This window comes from Adiantum capillus-veneris, chromosome 6 (assembly GCF_014529385.1).
Source record: "Adiantum capillus-veneris isolate H3 chromosome 6, ASM1452938v2, whole genome shotgun sequence".
Taxonomy (NCBI): Eukaryota; Viridiplantae; Streptophyta; class Polypodiopsida; order Polypodiales; family Pteridaceae; genus Adiantum; species Adiantum capillus-veneris.
The window spans coordinates 45,575,742-45,591,605 of NC_140936.1; the positions used below are offsets into that span (position 1 = coordinate 45,575,742).

General features: G+C 44.7%; 1 protein-coding gene across 2 annotated transcripts in view; it reads right to left on the bottom strand.

Annotated features, from left to right (window-relative positions):
- LOC147455446 (FAD synthetase 1, chloroplastic-like) overlaps positions 1-14,926 on the bottom strand; it is a 52,138-nt gene extending 37,212 nt beyond the window's left edge. The window contains exon 1 of one of the 2 annotated variants that reach the window (XM_086514235.1): positions 14,666-14,926. The gene's annotated coding sequence lies outside the window, so the exon portion shown is untranslated. Of the gene's footprint in view, positions 1-14,594 lie in introns of both variants that reach the window. The other variant, XM_086514234.1, reaches the window with a different exon arrangement.
- Between the last annotated feature and the right edge of the window lie 938 nt (positions 14,927-15,864).

Sequence of the window (15,864 nt, forward strand, 5' to 3'; positions counted from 1 at the left end):
AAGTACGAGCATTCCCCTTAAAGTAAGAGGCAGCTCTCCGAATCTTGGAGTGCTCTGAATAGCGTCCTCCCACGAAAGCGATGTCAAACTGCTGAAAAAAAGACAAAGCCTTCGAAGCATCCGAGTATCTCGAAAAAGTATCAAACTTGATCGAGTGGCCACCTTCCTTAAACTCTCGGACTTTCTTGCTTTCATCTTCGAGAAAGTCATACTGGTTGGCTTTGTAAAAAAATTCTTCTTGTTCGCATAAAAGTTTCCATCATTGGAATCTGAGCTGTCTGTAGACGAGTCCATAGTAGAATTGTCAGTCTCTGGGCAAGATTTAGCCTTCCTTGCCTTTTTCTTGCCCTTTCCGAAGCTTTGTTTCTTGCTTCGCTTTTTGCTTTTCCTGTCTTCTTCGCTCGAGTCTGAAGAGCTAGACAAACTGTCAGAAGAAGAAGAAGAAGAAGAACTGGGCACTCCTTCAAATCGAACACGCTTCTTCTGTTTCTTTGCCTTGTCAAAAGTCAACTGACGACCCAAATAACCTGGAAAGTCAGTGCTTTTCTTCTGCTTTTTGCCGTGCTTTTTGCCTTTCTTTTGCGCGTCAAAAAGCTGAGCAATCCGTGCATCAACCACATTCTCCAGTTCCTTCTCCGTATAATTTCTTGGAGGCAAAAGGTTTCTTGAGAGCGGGTTTCAGGAGTGGTGTTGTGGTTCTCTGCCACTCCATCTGTACCTCTTCCAAAGAAGTCTGGTTCATATATTTTGCCATCTTCAGGTCCTTGGCAAAATTGAGCATCATCTTTGTTGCATCGCAAATGAATTGACGACGCTCCATCTCTCTTTGCTCCGCCTGAGTAAGCCGAGGCGGGCCATACTCTTTGTCTGAATCTTCGTTGTGATCCTAGCCCGCATTTCCAAATGCAGAGGAAGTCGACTGATCATTGCCTGAAGCCATAGGTGCCACGGAAAAAAAAAATTCGGGGATCGGATTTCCCGTAGAAGAGAAATCGGTCGTGCTCTGATACCGCTGTAACAGACTTGGACACTCCAAGTCAAGAATCAACCGCGACAACACCAAATAACCACTTCAAAACAATTCACAGATCACAATAGATTTGCACTGGCCCGGCGGAGTTCCGTGCCTAGAGATATTGGCCCCAAAGACTGGCGCCCCTTTCGGTATTTCTTTTTGTATTAATCAATCATCAAAGTACAAGAGAGCGGTTAGGGTTTCACTCTCAGACTCTGCGTCCAGATGCTCTGAGAAGTGAGGCCCTTACCACTAATTAAAAGGTTACAAGGGATGCCCAAAAGCAGAGCCCCAAAAGCTTGAAATCAAAAAGCATCAATTCTCTCTCTCTCTTAGAGAGTCGGTAAAAAGCAAGTTCTCTTTTTCTCTTTCTTTCTCCCAAATCAAAGCGAAAAGCTAAGATTTGCGTCGCTCAAAATTTCACCCAAAAAAAAAAAAAGGTTTAATAATCGGCCTCCGCGATTTTTGGAAATTAGGGTTTTTGGCAGAAATTAGGGTTTCTGTAGTCTAGCCACGTCATCACTTTGTGACAGAACCTTCGCAGCACTTTCAATAATCTCACATGGCGTCTTCCCGTCGAAGAGTGTATCGTGTTACTGTAGGCTAATCCACCAAAAATAGGTTCTTTTCCCATTGAGTCTTTAGATCCGAGATACAAGACTTCAATAAATCTAAAATCACTGAATTGGCAATCTCAAATTGCCCGTCAGTCTGCAAGTGGAACGATGACGAGAACTGCAACTGCGTGCCAATGTTCTCCCAAATTCCCTTCCAAAACAAACTCATAAATCTGGGGTCTCTGTCGGAGACAATCGTCTCAGACGTGCCATGTAATCGGAAAACCATCATGATCATTCTGTGTTCTCGGGAGATCAAAAATGAAATCCATTTCAATACTTTTCCAGGGGCGGGTGGGTATGGGTAAAGGCTGTAACAATCCATGTGCCTTATGCCTGTCAAACTTGACCTTCTGGCATACCAAGCAACTACGCACAAACTCTTCCACATCTTTCTTGAGTCTCGGCCAAAAGAAATCTCTCTACCCCTTTCATGGTGGTAGCAATGCCGCGGTGACCCGTAAAAAGTGGACAATGGCATTCAGTCATAACCTTCTCCCTCAACAGCTATGTAACGCACAACATAGTCTTTTTCATCAAGTAGCCTTCCCGAAGGGAGTATCCAACTATTGTCTCCCCATCCCGTAGCCGTGTGAAAATATCTGCAAAATCTGTATCTGTGGCATACTAATCGACCATATCCTCGAAGCTCCTATGATGTATCACGGAAACAGCCAGAACCAACGATTTCCGAGACAAAGCATCTGCCACCACATTCTTCTATCCCTGCACATGGACAATATGGAAGTGGAACTGTGACAAGATATTCGCCCACCGCATCTACTCTTCCGAAAGCTGCTTCTGTGACGAGAAGTAGCGCAAACTCTGATGGTCTGTAAAGACAGTGAAATCCGCTCCGAGTAGGTAATGCCGCCACTGAGTAAGAGCATGGATAACCGCCAAAAGCTCTTTCTCATAGATCTGTGTTGTCATCTCAGGCCTAGAGAACAAACGGCTCTCGTAAGCTATGACATGGCCTTCTTGCATCAAGACCGCACCCAGACTATGACCACAAGCATCACAATATACTTCAAATGACTTCTGCAAGTCCGGCAAAATCAAAATAGGTCCCGTAGTCAATTTCTCTTTCAATGTCCGAAAGGCAGTCACCTCTGTGGGTCCCCACGAAAAAAGGTACTCCTTTCTGTGTCAAGGTATGCAAAGGGGAAGCAACCTCTGCAAACTTTCGTATGAACCGCCTATAGTACGAACACAGTCCCAAGAAGCTTCCAACTTCATGGACATTCCTCAAATCGGACCAATCACGGATAGTCTCTATCTTGGCCGGGTCCATTTGCACTCCTACTGCGCTGACACAATGTGTCCCAAAAAAGTGTATCTCTGGTAGGAAAAATTCACTTTTCTTTGCATTAATCACTAACGTGTGATCTCGTAATGCCTGAAAGACTTGAAGCGGATGATCTCTGCGTTCTGTCTCATTCTTGGAGAAAACAATGATGTCGTCAAAGAAAGTGCCAACAAATAGCCTGTACTCTCGAAAAATCCTGTCCATCATCCGGTTAAATGTCGCAGGAGCATTGGTTAAGCCAAAAGGCTTACCAAAAAGTCAAATAACCCAAAAGTCGTCCGAAAAGCCGTCTTATAGACATCTCTTGGCGCTATCCTAATCTAATGATATCCACTCTTCAAGTCACTCATGCTAAAGCACGAGGATCCCTGTAACCTGTCGAGTATATCATCGATCCTAGGAATCGAAGATCTGTTCTTGATGGTGATTTCGTTGAGAGTGCTATAATCGATGCACATTCTCCAAGATCCGTCTTTCTTCAAACCAACAACACTGGAGAGCAATACGGTGAAGTACTAGGCTGGACAAGACCCTTTTCCAAGAGGTCTTTCACTGGGTTCATAATCTTTTCATTCTGTACTCGGCTCACACGGTAAGGTGGCCGATTCGGTGGCGTGCTTCCAGGTATCAGATCAATGGTTTGATCTTCAGGCCCTCTGAAAAGCAATCGGCATGAGTGTGGAGAAAAATCTTGGCGTTCTTTTGATCATGTCAAAACATATTCAACCTTTATCCATCGTTCAGTTCTCTTCCAAAAGAATGAGTAAGAAACTGAAGTTCATCAAGTACAATCTCTAAGCCCTTCATTTATCAAAGTCGCTTTCTCGGCCCGGTAGTCAACCACGGCGTAGTTCTTGTGGTACCAAGGGATCCTGAGTAGAACGTCACTCACGTGTCCTGAACACCCCTATCATTGCAAACAAGTTTGCCAATGCTCGGTGTAATGGCAACATCCCATCCGGGTGCCAGTCGAACTACCTCTGCCTGTGGCGTCAATCTATCGAGCGTAATTCCAAATCGAGCCGCCAATTCCAAGTGAAAAGAAGTTGGCCTTGGCTCCTTCAAAAGAGCTTCTTGATCCTTCACTTTGCCCCAAAAGCGGCAAAGTTTGTACTTTCATTCATTAGATTCGGTGCAGGTCCCACGCCATGTGGTACCAGTTCTGCTTTTCTATCTGCCTTTTCTGCCACATTGCTCAGCTGCTCTCGAACTCTCAGACCTGTCGTCATCGTCTTTATCATTCTATTCTTTCTGTGCCTTTTTAGGACACTTTGCGGAGATCTGCCCATATTCCCCGCATCCAAAGCACTTCCCCTCTCTGATGAAGCGAGCTCTCTCCTCGGGAGTAAGCTTGGGTCGTGCATCCTTTTTTCTTTGGGTTGCTCTTTTTCTTTCTACTTTCATTCCCATAAGTCTGTTCGGCTCGTTGTGTCATGGCCTCATTTGTGGGGTAGGTCAGACTGCCATAGTGAATGGCAAAGCCCCGCTTCGCATGACTCATCAACTCTTGAATAGAAGCTGACTTCTGTTCCAAGCAGTGATCTCGGATCTCTGTAGGTAGACCCAAGGTAAACCGCTCAATCTGTTCTCTGAACGAGATCTTCTTGAATGAAGAGGCGGGTAGAAAAGAGCTCCAGAATGTTTCACAATAAGCATTGATTGTATCTTTCTTGGTCATCCGAAGATGGTTCCAAGCAGCTCGTACATCTCGTTCATATTCTTGCGTCAACCAAGAAGAAATAAAAAGCTTCTTAAATTTCAGCCATTTAACTGGCGCAGTCTTGTTTAAAAGAAGCGTGGACCACCAAGTACGAGCATTCCCCTTAAGGTAAGAGGTAGCTCTCCGAATCTTGGAGTGCTCTGAATAGCGTCCTCCCGCGAAAGCGATGTCAAACTGCGGTATAAAAGACAAAGCCTTCGAAGCATCTGAGTATCTTGAGAAAGTATCAAACGTGATCAAGTGGCCACCTACCTTAAACTCTCGGACTTTCTTCCTTTTATCTTCAAGAAAGTCATACTGGTTGGCTTTGTAAAAATTCTTCTTGTTCGCATAAAACTTTTCGTCATCGGAATCTGAGCTGTCTGTAGACGAGTCCTCAGTAGAACTGTCAGTCTCTGGGCGAGATGTAGCCTTCTTTGCCTTTTTCTTGCCCTTTCCGAAGCTTCGTTTCTTGCTTCGCTTTTTACCTTTTCTGTCTTCTTCGCTCGAATCCGAGGAGCTAGAAGAACTATCAGAAGAAGAAGAAGAAGAAGAACTGGGTAAGCCTTCAAACTTGACACGCTTCTTCTGTTTCTTTGCCTTGTCGAATGTCGACTGACGACCCAAATAACCTGGAAAGTCAGTGCTTTTCTTCTGCTTTTTGCCGTGCTTTTTGGCTTTCTTTTGCGCGTCAAAAAGCTGAGCAATCCGTGCATCAACCACGTTCTCCAGTTCCTTCTCCGTATATTTTCTTGGCGGCAGAAGGTTTCTTGAGAGCGGGTTTCGGGAGTGGTGTTGTGGTTCTCTGCACCTCTTCCAAAGAGGTCTGGTTCATATATTTTGCCATCTTCAGGTCCTTGGCAAAATTGAGCATCATCTTTGTTGCATCGTCGATCAACTGGCGACGCTCTGCCTAAGTAGGCCAAGGCGCCCGGGCCATACTCTCTGTCTGAATCTTCGTTGTCATCCCAGCCCGCATCTCCAGATGCAGAGGGAGTCGACTGATCATTGCCTGAAGCCATAGGTGCCGCGGAAAAAAAAAAATCGGGGATCGGATTTCCCGTAGAAGAGAAATCCGCCGTGCTCTGATACCACTGTAACAGACTTGGACACTCCAAGTCAAGAATCAACCGCGACAGCACCAAATAACCACTTCAAAACAATTCGCAGATCACAATAGATTTGCACTGGCCCGGATGAGTTCCGTGCCTAGAGATATTGGCCCCAAAGACTGGCGCCCCTTTCGGTATTTCTTTTTGTATTAATCAATCATCAAAGTACAAGAGAGCGGTTAGGGTTTCACTCTCAGACTCTGCGTCCAGAGCCCCTGAGAAGTGAGGCCCTCACCACTAATTTAAAGGTTACAAGGGATGCCCAAAAGCAGAGCCCCAAAAGCTTTCAAAATAAAAAGCATCAGTTCTCTCTCTCTTAGAGAGTCTCTTTTTTTTTTTTTTAAAGCAAGTTCTCTCTCTTTCTCATGGCATGGAGAAGAAGCAAGATTCGCGTCGCTCATCATTATAAAAATAAAAAATGAAAATTTAAAAAAAAAAATTAGCCTTCGCGAGTTCCGGAAATTAGGGTTTTTGGCAGAAATTAGGGTTTGCAGGAATTTTAGGGTTTCTGGCAAAAATTAGGGTTTCTGCTGTCCGCCACGTCATCACTTTGTGACAACAGAGATAACGGTGATAAAGAATTGACAATGGGGATCAACATGGCAAACATGGTGGTGACCACAATGGCCACAACGCGAGATTCCTAGTCAGGTGGTCAGGTGGTGGTTGTCGCAACTAGCTTCAGCCAGAGAGAGACTTGTGAGCGGCACAGAGGGGAAAAATGAAGCTCCCTACAAATAATTTGGATCCATGTGTTAGAGTTCAAGTTCTCGGTGTTTAAACCTATAGATCGGAGTTCAAGGCACATACATTTGGCAAGGAACCAATCAAATGTATCTAAAACACTATGGATGAGCACAAATCCATTGATGTTAGCCAAATTATGGACAGGATGTGTTTCAAAGTTCATTGTCTGGGAAGTCTGGACGTCAAACTTTGGGTAGGGCAATTTGACACCTAGCCCCAATTGTATAATCATCAATTCATTGCCAAGGACCATTGATTCACCAATATCTCTTCTCTCTATTTCTCTCTCTCGTGTATTCTCCCCATTGCTCTACACTTTCGCATCGTCGACTTTGACGGCTCTCTCTGGGTCGAGGAAAAAGTGACGTGATCTTGATAGCTGCTAGAAAAGAATGTCGACGCATGGTGGCCAACTCCTCAATTATTAACACCTGGAGATCTCCATGGACCAACCACGAAGAATTGAGCTGGCAATGGAGATGTGAAGCCTGCTAAATTGTCAAAATCCTCATCAAATTGCATAGACTCGCTCTTCTGTTCGCCCTGAAAAATGCCTACTGTGAGAGGCACATGCAATTGAATCTCCAAGAGATCCAAAGTCAATTGGACTGGTCAAAACTCGGGCAACTCAAGCTGCTCTTGAACTGCCTGATCCTCCAATATTTCTTTGTTCAACTGCTGTGGAACCTCCACTCGATCCAAGTTTGATAACCTCTCTTCTAAATGTCTGTCTATCACACCGACTTGGGCACCCCAAGTCTAGAATCTGTTACGACACACAAGAGAATCACTTAAAACACTTCAAAACTTTAAAGTCACAGTTCACTTTGGTCGACACGGCTCGATGTACTTCCGTGCCCATAGGTATTGGCCCCAAAAGCTGGCGCCCCTTTCGGTATTTCTTTTTCTATTAATGATCAAACAAAGTTACAATTGCCCGTGGGACTCTTCTCTCAAACTCTGCGTCCAAAAGCTCTGCAGAGTGAGGCCCTTGAGTTCCTTTTATTTTTACAAAGGGATGCTAAAAGCAGAGCCCCCAAAAGCAGTGAAACTTAAAAGCAAACTATCCCAAAAGCAACTGGCTCAAAATCTGCCAATAAAAGCAACCAGCCAAAAAAGCGGAATTCTGTACAATCTACCACGTCAGCAGCGCACATTACGGTGTTGGTACAGTTTGCCACGTAAGCATCGTACTGTCTGCCACATCAGCATGTCGTACGGCATGTCCACATCAACAACCACGTCATCATTTTGTGACATACCCCCTCTTGAAAGAATTGTAATCGTCCTACATTAAGCTTGCAAAACAAACAGAGGCCATAAACCATTTCAGCAGACACTGACTCTTAAGTACTGACGCACTAGACGACCCAAATCCAACCCTTGTACAAAGACAACACTCACATCACATTCAGAGTCACATCACATTCAGACCACATTCAAATCACATCACATAAATTCATTCCAAATCTCAGACCATGACTACCAGCAACACATTTAGTAATCGCATCTAGATCCATCCGGGACCTCATTGATGTCGAAGTGTCACCTCTGGTCATCCGAAGATGGTTCCAATCAGTTCTCACATCTCGTTCATACTCTTGAGTGAGGCATGAAGAAACAAATAGTTTCTTCAATTTCAACCACTCTGTTGGAGCTTCTTTTCTTAACAAAAGAGTTGACCACCATGTTCATGCATTGCCTTTCAGAAAAGATGTTGCCCGTCTAATCTTGGGGTGCTCTGTATAGCCGCCTCCAAAAAATGCTATGTCAAATTGTTGGATATAGGCTAAAGCCTTGGGAGCATCTCTAAAGTTACATACCCAGGCAATCTCATCCAATTAGAAATATTCAATAATTGGCACATCACAATGCAACACAAATGCTCACATATGCATGTTACAAGACATAGAAACATAAAGCCGCCGATGAACACTCCTCCCGCATAACCTAACAAGGTTCGGGCCGAGAGATATTCAACGACTCCCTCATCACTCCTCCCGCATAACCTAACAAGGTTCGGGCCGGGAGATATTCAACGACTCCCTCATCATTCCTCCCGCATAACCTAAAAAGGTACGGGCCGGGAGATATAGAGGCCTTTTACAACCAAACGCCCCCCAGACCGCAGCCTATGTCGTTTAGAGGTGCTGAGAGTAATGGCTTTGCTTTTGGACCAGAAGCTTTTGAGTTTTGAAGGCTTTTCACTGTAATTGCTTTTTAGGCCAAGGGCCTTTAAATATGAGGTTAGGGCTCATTCTCTGGCATGCTTCCTGGCGAAGGTGCAAAGTCTGGAGTACCGGCTTGTACTATGTTGATGCAATATAAAGAAATACCGAAAGGGGCACCAAGGTTTGGGGCCAATACTCTCTGGGGTGGAATTCCGCCACTCCATGTCGCATGTCGTGTCTCTCTTTTAGTTCAGTTGTTATTGAAGTGCTAAAAGCGTGTTCAGTCTGTTCTTTTCTATTGGCACGTGGTGCCCATCTTGTGACACCCTCCTTTCTCCTTGCTCGGAAACCCACTGTCCTCTCCTTTCAACAAGGTAAGACCAGTGTTAGCAACTTCAATGAGCTGGGTGAGGGTAGCCACTCTGTTCTTGGTAAAGTAGTCCCGAAGCCCTTCAGGCAGCCCACAACAGTACTTCTCTATCTACTCTACCAATAGCACAAATCTATAGGAGTCACTGAGAGTAACGCTTTACAAAACCTCCGATTGTACTCCAGCAAGCTTTTGCATGTAGCCGAAGTAAGCGCAGTGGAAGTGAATGTTGAACTTTGCTCAAGATTAGTGCTCCGAATTGTGCTCAAGGATTCCTTTTACTTATGGAAGGGAGAGCCTTCCGTTCTTTTATAAGAGAGTGCAATGGACACAAACAAAGTGAATGGACACAGTGAGTGAAGGTGCATGAGACTGAGAGAGAGAGAGAGAGAGAGAGAGAGAGAGAGAGAGAAGAGAATACGACACCGGGAAGTTGTAAAACCCTCCTCCGAAGGCCCCACTCTCGATGGCGAGAGTGGTCTACTATTGATTGCACAATCTGGTACAATGGCTGATGCAATGAGTCTAAATGCTTGCTATGTCGAGGTCGACGGTGTGGACAACTGCTTGCTATGTCGAGGTCCACGGTGTGGATGACGAGGACGAGACTAGGGCTGAAAACTGAGTGCTTCGAATCGCTGATTTGCTGCTGCTTCAAAAACACTATGCTGCTGAATTTCTGCTGCTTCAAAAACTCTATGCTGCTGGCTCTTAAGCGCTGAATTTAAGCTACAAAAACGCTATGTTGCTGAGTCTCTTGCTTGCTGAATTCCCTTGCTGAAAACGCTGGCCTAGTTGAGGAGAAAACGCCAGATCTTCAGTGCTGAAATCGCCAGGCTCCAAGGAATGAAAACGTTGGCTTTAGGCTGAAAACGCTAGGGCCGCCAGGCTGAAAACGATGATGGGCTTAGGCTAAAAGCGCTGGAGCCTAGTGTGTTTAGGTAAAAACGCCAGGTTGCAGGTTGGGGGAAGTCTTGCTTGAGAAGGTGCCTGTTGAGCAATGCTCCTGCTGCCTCTTCTGCCAAAAAGTGCTAACTCTGATTTGCTTATATATTATCTTAACAAAATTGCCCTACCTAGTTCTCGACAAAAGTCACTTAATAAATAAGTGAAAAATGTCAAAAATAGGGAAAATAGGTTTTAATACACTGGAAAATTCCCCTGATGGATTCTGATGGGAATGTTGATGATCATGCTGTGTGGAACCGGAGGATATGCATCTACTCTACGTGACTGGTCATGCACGGTCTGCGAACAGACTCACAAAAGTGCCACATCACTTCCTATTTTAGACTGACTAGACTGAATTGAACCCTGGTCATGCTTGTCCACGGACACATAGGGTTGGATGTGTCACGTGACAGCTGGTGCCAATCTGTCATGACATCGGCTTCAAATTCATTTGACAGCCAAGCAGATGCAAAACATTTGCTTGAAGTAGACCCAAGTGGCGGGTGTCTGTCCTTGCATTAACAATATCGTCCACCATGTAAGCGCATTGTCCTTCAAGAAAGTGGCAGTGTAAGGTGCAGCGGAATGAATGTTTGCGCTTTGCTCAAGATCAGTGCTCCGAACTGTGCTCAAGGTTCCTTATGTTCTTATGGACGGGAGAGCCTTCTGTTCTTAATGAGAGAATGCTATGATCACAAACAAAGTGAATGGACATTGTGCGTGCAAGTGTATGAGACTAAGAGATAGAGAGAGAAGAGAAATACGACACCAGAGACGTTGTAAAACCCTCCTCCAAAGGCCCCACTCTCTATGGCGAGAGCGGTCTACTTATGATTGCACAAATCTCTACAATGCTTGGACTTGCCGACGATGCCGATGACGATGAGGACGACGACGAGACGGACTAAAATCTGAAAACTCTAATGGTTGAAATCTGCAAATCTTCTATCTGTTGAATTCTGACTCTATGTCGATGACGATGCCGATGACGACGGTACGACGACGACGCGCTGAAAACGCAGATGCTGAAATCTGCGTTTTCTAAGCTGAAACTGTAAACCTTGCAGAAACTGACCGTGCGTCGAGGAACTGCTCTGCGGGAAGGTGAGATCTGCGAGATTCAGGACTTTATCTGCGGATGCTAACTGCTGAAAACTGAAAACGCTGATGTTCCTTGATGTTCCATCGTGGTAAATCTGCAAAACGCCGGGGTTGATCTGCAAACCAAAAACGCTAGGGCTCAAAACTGATCTGCTATCGTCGGATGTCCTGCAAATGCAAAACGCTAGGTCTCTTGTTGAGTCTTCTGTTGCCAGAAATCTGCAAGAGCAAAAACGCTGGCTGATCTGGTCCAAAAACGCTAGGTCGTTGCTGTGGAGCAAAAACGCTAGGGCTTGGGGTTCTGCTGAGAAGTTGTTTGTTGAGCGTGGAGCTCCTGCTGCCTCTTCTACCAATTAGTGCTAGTCTAGGTTTACTTATATACAAACTTACTCAATTTGCCCTGCCTACTTTCCAACAAAAGTCACTTAAAAATAATAAGTGAAAAATGTCAAAAATAGGTAAACTAGGCTAAATGCACTGGAAAATTCCCCTGAAGGATTATGATGGATTCTTATGGAAATGCTTATGATCATGCTGTGTGCAACCAGAGGATATGCATCTATACTAAGTGACTGGACATGCACGGTCTACGAATAGACTCACAAAAGTGCCAGATCACTTCTAAATCTAGACTGACGGGACTGACAATTCTTGTCGTGCTGTAGCTTGTCCACGAACACATAGGGTTGGATTTGTCACGTGACAGACAGCTTTCTAGACCTTAGTAGAGGGAGGCCTCTGTAAAAATTCCCTCCTGCATAAGCTGTATCAAACTGCTGGAGGAAAGTGAGAGCCTTTGCCTTATCCTCGAAGCCACTGAAAGTGCTAAACTTTACAGCTGCACCACCTTCTTTGTAAGCTTTCGGCTTTTCCAGTGCCCCCAAATTGTCATAGGGAATTGTCTGCAACATGGGCATTGTGGTAGGAATCATCGGCACATCTTGGCCATTAACATTTTGCATCAGAGGTGCCATATCTGGCTGCTATCCAAAAAAACCAGCCATGCCAAAATGAGCTTGTGGCACCCCAAACTCGCCATGGTTGCTCTGAAAACCTTGCTGCATGCCGATGCTACCATACATGGGGTTTGGCATCATGCCTTGCATACCCCCAAACACAGTTCTTGGCATGTACGACTGACTTCCAGGCGCATAACCAACCATACTCTGGAACACAGATCCACCCCCGAAATACCTAGGATGTATCGTGGGTGGTGGAAAAACTGGGGGGAAAAACTGGGTGCATTGCCTGGCAACCACCTCCCTGTCCATTCAAGACAACATGCAGGCTGAACTAGTATAGCCTATGAAATAGGCGTTCTAGCCACCTGTTCAAGAACAGGAGGGACCTGTTTTGGAGCCCCTGACTCCGCAACATGTGAGTGTTCCCTATCTTGCTGAAACGCATGAAGTACTTGGGCTTGAGCCTCAACAAGCTCTATTCACAGTGTAGGTTGTCTATTTTGCTGTAGCACTAGTGGCGCTTGCAAGACAAGTACAAACGGGCATAGCCGTGAGCTAGAGCTCAATCTCGAACACAATAGGAACTTCTTATATGTCCTTCGAAGAGGAACCCTCTTCCATAATGCCCTTCACTTTGTCAGCCATAGTTTAATCTCGCGTTCATGTACTCTTGTGTCTTTACACAAAACAACCAAGGCTCACTTCTTGAGGAAAAAGTGATTGATGTCCCGGCAAACGGAACCTTGAAACCGGCCCATGGGACGGTAGGCTTTGGCTTTCACCCGAAATTCTTTACTTTAGACACACACAGAGCACTTTAGAAAGGTAACCTGCGACGGGAATTAACACTTATGCACGCACACGGCTCGGAAGCTAGAATGCTCCGAGTAGACGCCGACAACTTGTAGGCCCCAAAATTGGCGCTCCTTTCGGTATTTCTTTATACTTTAAGAAGGTAGATTACAAAGAAGGGTCCTTGGAATTCTTTACTTGTAACCAGCTAGATACCACCTGTTTTGGCAAAATTTCGATAACATAACAGTCCCAAAACTTGCCCGAAACCAACTCCCCTACTGAAACTCACTTCCACTGCATGAACCCTCTGATTTCTACCCAAAAACAATAAATTCAGCACGCTATATTTACTGGTTTTTGCCCTGTTTTTAGTCCTAAACAGTCCCTGAACTGCCCTCTAGCAGTCGGGCACTGTTCCCAATGGTTCTGGCACCCGTATGGCTAAAAACAGTCAAAATACAGTGCAGAACCAGTGCTATAATCGCACATGTGGTGAGGTTATCACCCTCACCAGTGCTTGCTTTTGGAGCAGCAGTTAGCTACTCTTGTTCCTGCTCAGAGAGGCTCTTGCCTCAGCAAAAACGCATGTAACCACACACTTGCACATAAGTCAAATGAAGAGACCTCTTGTGGGGCATCACATTACTGCACGTAGGGAAAAGAGAGCAGTGTGAGGTGTGCACGACATGACTTCTTGCACCACAATGTATATAAGAGGGAAAGCTTGCAGTCCTGTGGGCAGGCTGTAAATGAAGCCCTCTCTAGTAAAAATCGAGCGCTACCTTCTCTTGCATGAGCAAAGTCCACCAGAGAGTGCCACTTGGCACCTTTACAGGCCATTTCTCGTTTCGTGCTTGCTGCTTAAAAATCTCCCAACCGGTTGCCCAGTTGACTTTGCAACAGAGTTCTAAAATGTTCCCCTTGTCATTCCGAAGGTAATGACGCAAACAAATTTTGTGGCCCAAAATAGCGGTTTCCTAAATTTCAGGGGATGCTTACGTTTGACCCATACTGGTCATCTAACCATCTATGCCCATTGGGACCGCATCCAAAAATGCAATGTGGCCCAGCTCTAGGGTATTTTCCCTCAGTGACCCAACCTTGGCTCTATGCCTTTATTGAGTTCACTTCCTATTATCCACCAACTTCCTATGTGCGACAAGGGGACCTACATGATCTTGAACTGAGCCTAGAGTGCCGACAAACTTCGTGTCTGTGGGTGAATCTACCGTTCACGTTAGCCATACAATGTCCGACCATTTGCAACTTCAAAAAGAGGGTCTCAAAAATTAAACAATACATTCTTAAATTAAACAATACATTCTTTACTGAGTTAATACCACACTATTACTCAAAATTATAAGTATGAAAAAAAAAAAGATTGAAGCTTACAAAACTGTTTAAAAGTAACACATAAAAAAACACTTTAAGCGTGGTAAACACATTTTGAGTCGAAGCTTGCCTTGAAAAAAGCCGACAAAATATAGCAAGATTTAGAGTGATCGCCAACAAATGCTTCAAATTATGATCTAAAAACCCGAATAGTTTCAAGTTTATTGTTTGTCCCTGTTTTCTGTGGTTAGGAAAAACGATTTTCGCAATCCCTGTAGGATGCAATGTGCATTGTGCACCAACCTTCAAGATGACTGTCTACTTTAAAGACAAGTCAAAAAAAATAAAACTCTAGTGAGTGTTCACTCAGAGGCACTATTTACAACTTATTAGTAATCACAAGTTTCACGTACAAGTTATATGCTCTCTGTCAAGCGTGAAGCAGCAATGTCGATCCGACACGTGACTCGGGATATGAACTCACAAGCAAGGCCGGCGTCGGATGTGTGAACTCACGCAGGTCGGAATGCAAAAACTGCCACCGCAGCTCTGCCCAGCTGGTTGACAGCCGTGGAGTGGAGTCTGGACGATGGAAAGCAGCGGTAGGCTGTACTGTGTGCAGCAGCTCGAGCCTCGGACGACGGCAAGGCGACACGAAGCGCGCAGTGAGCAGATAAAGCCTGGATAAATGGCCGATCCGTCATTTTTGAACTTTTAGGGATTTGTGCATTGTGCACACTGCACGGACCACGATGGCCAAACTTCAAACTAAGTTCAAAGGTCACCCACCATTCACGACTCATTGCTCACTGCTCTCAAACTGCAAACCATCACTAAACTTAGTCTAAAGAATTTGTAAAATTTGAATTTCGTTTTTGAAAGGCAATCGAATGGTCAGCCCTTCTAATGACGGAGCGGAGCAATTTTCTTCCTTCACAATTGAAGGGCAACTTCAATTTTATCCCTTCAAATGCAGGGTTCTTCACAACCCTTCCTACACATGGTTAACAGCCATTTGAAGGACGGAAGGACGTCAAAAACTATCGCTGCAAGTTCTCGCTACTATTGTGTTTGTTGATTTCAAGATTTGAAAAATTGAAAAAATCTTGCTGATTTCGAGATTGAAAATTTTTTTATTGGTTGGTCGCCGTAGTGGTAATTTATATCAAGAGTAAGAGGTAAAAGAAATTGATAATGGATTGTGTCCATAAATGTGTGATCCACTCCATGAGTATAAAGAGTGAAGCTCTTGGTCATCATGAAAGGTTAGGGTCTTCTTTACAAGATATTTTTGTTTGATGGAATTTGTATTTTGAGCATGCCCATCTAGATCAAGAGCAAAGTTGTGGGCTTGGGTAGGTGGGTAGGTGGGTGGGCATGTGGACTAGGTACCTTTTGCCCAACATACATGTTGGCTATCTTATTCGACACTTCTCAATATTCTCCATAGCTGCCCAATTCTTTTGCTTCTTTGCTCAGCTTTTGTTGCTCCAACATATGAGTCGTTGCCCACTTGTGCAACAAAGATTTGTGGTTGTTGCAAGTCAAACATGTCTTTGGTAAAGAGAACGGCATCGCTGTCTTTGCTAAACATGTCTTTGCTAAAGAGAAGGGCATTGCAGGTGGAATGTTGACTCAAACATGACGATAACAGAAAAAAAAATTGGTGAATACTAGACAAAA